Raw genomic sequence first — 4203 nt, 5'->3', positions numbered from 1 at the left:
GGAAATGGGACACCAATCTAGCCACAAACCCTAATTTGTCCTGCCTACAGGATATTCTAGGGTAAAGATTATACAGAAATTATGGGAGTGATCAAAAAGTCTTGACTAATTACAGGAGATGGCTGGTTCAGGCTTCTTCCATATTCCCTATTGCTAGGGCCCTTAGCTAGGATCACCCTCATAGATTCTTGGGAGTTTCCATTGCTCTCGGTTTCTATTTCATCTCAGAGATGCCCCAGATTCCAATTGTCTCTCCTTCCATCTTCCCCCAACCTAATACTTCATATTTTTGTCCCTATCTCCCTTTCTAATGTTCTCCTCCCATGCACTGGCAAAGTCAATTCTATTTCCTTTTGACAGTGAGATAAATTCATTCCCTCCTTGTTACTTAGCTTCTATGGGTCTGTAGACTTATCATGGTTATCCTTTACTTTATAGCTAACATCCACTTATAAGTGAGTAGATACCATATTTGTCTTTCTGCGTCTGGATTACCTCACACAAGATTATCTTTACTAGTTCCATCTGTTTGCCAACAAATTTCTTGATGTCATTATTTTTAATAGTTGAGAAGTAGTCCATTGTGTGAATGTACCACATTTTCTTTATCCATTCTTCAGTTGAGGGGTATCTGTGGTTTTTCTAGTTTCTGGCTATTGTGTATAATGCTGCTATGAACATAGTTGAGCAAATGTCTTTGTGGTATGGTGGAACATACCTGTATATGCACAGGAGTATTATAGCTGTATCATGGAGTATATCAACTCATAATTTTCTGAGAAACTGCCATACTGATTTCCAATGTAGCTGTACAAGTTTGCACACCCACCAATAGTAGTAGAATGTTCCCTTTGTTCTACATTCTCTCCAGCATGAACTGTCACTTGCAATTTTTACCTTAGTCATTCTGACAAGGGTCAGATGAAACCTCAGTGTCCTTCTACATCTCCTTTGATTAATTTTGGTTTGAAGTCTCTTTTGTTAGATTTTACAATATCTAGCTGCATTTAGCTTGCTTATTAGGTCTATTTGATTGGAAATTCTTTTCTTTTTCCAACCATTTACTCTGAGGTAATGTCTATCTTTGATGTTGCGATGTGTTTCTTATATAGAGCAGAAGGATGGATCCTGTTTTCATATCCATTCTGTTAGTATCTGTCTCTTTATTGGTGAATTGAGTCCATTAATAGATACAGATATTTATGATGCCCAGGAACCAGGGAACAAAATATCCATCAAACAAAGACAAAATCAGAAATCAGGGACTAGAACTAATCAACCCAGATCCTAGATGTCAGCTTAACAGCAAAATCAGTAATAGCCAGGGCAATATGGCACCATCAGAGCCCAGCTATCCTCTGATATCAAGAAAGACCTGAGTATTCCAATGAATCCAAAGTACAAGAAAAAAAACTTAAAACAAACTTTATGAAAATTATTGAGGTCCCTAAAGAGAAAATGAAAAAAAATACCACAGAGAAATGGAGAAAAAGGCAATGAAAACATTAGCTGAAATCAACAAATTCCTTAAAGAATGTCAAGAAAGCCAAGAATTTTCAAACAGGTGATGGAAACTACTCATGGTTTTAGAACAATAAACCCTTCTTGCATTTATTTAATATTGTTTTCAGGCTTTTTCATTATTGTGCAATATTTTTGTTTTTAATGTTTATGGATTTTTATAATATCTTACTGTTTTTTCATTCCATAGCAACCATCTTCATTCCTTTTATATTCACTCAATCTTGCTCCTCAATTTTCCCTTTCCCACATTCTTCTATATTATTAATTTACTACTTCCATATTTAGATACAATAATATCTAACTTCATACCCATTCCGCATCTATTTTACCATTTTCTATATTATCATCAGCAGGGATTTACTAGTGGGTTTTAAAGAATTTTAAGTGTGACAAGTCACAGGAATCAGGATGTGGCCATTAAAAAGGCATGGGATCAAATCACACCAGGAACTGCAGGGACTTCTCAAAAGTACCCTTGATGATTTTGATAAAAACCAACCCCTCCCCAGTTCCTGGATCCCAGCTCCAGATGCTTCAGAGCTCCAGAAGAAATCACCAGGTGACACTGTCAAGATCCCTTCTTCACCTCCCAAGAGAAAACTTTCCAGGAACATCTGTTTGACAGCTAGATGGCTTCCCAAGCCATCTAGGAGTTTAGAAGGCAATGAAAGAACTGGCTGAAGAAGGGCCCTGACTGTCGGAATAGTACCAAAAGCTTTCAGAGGCAACTGTGAGAGTGGGCAATGATGCAAACTCTCAACCAAATATTCTTTCCCTAGAGAGACATTAAGCGAGCAATCCAAAAAATGCCACTGAGCTTCAGAACCTGGACATGTCAAAAGAAGAACTGACCAAGGCTGGATATAGATGGGAAAAATGGGGAAAGAAACTTCTCCATATCATGCATAGTGTCATGCAGAACCTACTGTCTAAGAATATGCTATACCCATCACTGAAGGAGTTCACAGAAACGTATTCAAGACCATTGCAGAATCATCGGGAATGTATTCCTCCAGAGCAGTTTGAAAGTTAGCCACAGCAGCACAGTGTTATAAGAAAATATGTTAGAAGTTCGAGACACAGAGGCTCACAGACAGTGAGGCTACTCACAGGGCTCCTTTTGAGATGGTGCTATATCTTTTGCAACAAATAAAGTATTTGGGGCATTCTCCAAAAGAACTAGCTTGGTAGATGCATCTTGGCCTCAACTTTGACCTGGATGCCTTCAATCAATAGGGCCCACCAGGTTCCAGTGGCAAAGAGTATCTGATCACTTGAAACTCAACATGTTTTCTTCCTCTAGTTTCTGACATGAGAAACATCTGTACTCATGGGAACCACTGAGAATTGTGGCAGGAATTGTGCCCCAAACTGTCCACATCTCATTCAAGACTGGGCATACTAGCTGAGGATCTGTTCTATAAGAACTACTCTGTCATTGTTTTTGCTGTTAGAAACAGGTCAGTCCATTGTCAGGTGAAGGCATCACTTTGGGGACATTTATCTTCTTCCTGCTCCCCCAAACAATGTTATATATCTCTGTACTCATGTTTCTACTCCCTCTTTGGGTCTGCAGAGCAGGCACTGAGTCGTAGGACTCTATGCTTCTTTGGGCAGGGCATCTAGGAATGAGAAGAAATGTAGTCTAGTCTGGGACTATATGTTTTTCGCCATACCACCATTTTGAAGACACACCATTTACAGAGAGACCATTTTGATATCTCTGAAGGGGAAGGAATTTTGCAATTTCCCTCATCCATTAGGCCAGAACAGAAACCTTGGGTTTTTTCCATCCATGGGTGATGCACCCATATTCACACTTTCCTCCTGAGGACTCAAGTTGATACTTTGCTTCTTTCTACAATTCTGTGTGATTTGGGTGAGCCTAGCCCTTGATCATTGCCCCCAGTTGTCCTCTTATCTCCTCCCTTTTAAAATTACTTAGTCCAGGCATTCTCAACCTGTGCTATAAGAGATGAAGAGCAATCTTATTTCTTTTCATCTATTCCTGAACCATACTCACTAGACCCATTACTTCCTACTTGGCAAATATGTAATTGGAATGTCACATTTGGTAAATGATTGACTATTCTACCCTGATACATTCTGATTTATTTGAAACAACAGATTCCTTACAATCTTCTATTCAGGAAAGTGCTTGGAAACCTTGTTTAGCCTGAGTCTTTTTTCCTGAAATCCCCATAGGGCAGATAGTATCTAATAAATATTAAGAGGCAAGGAGGACAAACAGAATTTTAGATGTATCTCTGCATCATACCATTTGTTGTTATTATATCACATTGTTTTCTCTTCTTTCAGTGCCACTGAAAATTGAGTCTGAAAGAGTAGGCTTATCAATAAAAGATTCCCAAATAAAACTGGAGACATATACAAAGAAACAGATATAAAAATCATACCACAGAAATGCAAGAAAGATGAATAAGAGAAGGAATGTGATCAAAAAATATTGCATGAAATTCTCAAAAAATAAATAAAATACAGGAAACATAGAAAGAAAGGCAACAAGACCACCCTCAATATCATAACTGAATTTAAAAAATATCAAAATAGAGAGAATACATAGTAAAAATTTCAGAGGCTTACCAATAAGCCTCGAAGATCTCAAAGAAAATATAAGCAAGTGATGAAATCAACTCGGGACTTTTCTGGAAGCTATTC

The 4203-nt window shown here is 38.0% G+C and overlaps 1 pseudogene; it reads left to right on the top strand.

Moving 5' to 3' along the window:
* Positions 1-1932: 1932 nt before the first annotated feature.
* Positions 1933-2802, top strand: LOC101829205 (annotated as a pseudogene).
* The last annotated feature ends 1401 nt before the right edge of the window (positions 2803-4203 follow it).

This window comes from Mesocricetus auratus, unplaced genomic scaffold (genome assembly GCF_017639785.1).
Source record: "Mesocricetus auratus isolate SY011 unplaced genomic scaffold, BCM_Maur_2.0 Super-Scaffold_100003, whole genome shotgun sequence".
NCBI classification, from domain to species: domain Eukaryota; kingdom Metazoa; phylum Chordata; class Mammalia; order Rodentia; family Cricetidae; genus Mesocricetus; species Mesocricetus auratus.
This window is presented reverse-complemented; position numbering and strand designations above follow the sequence as displayed.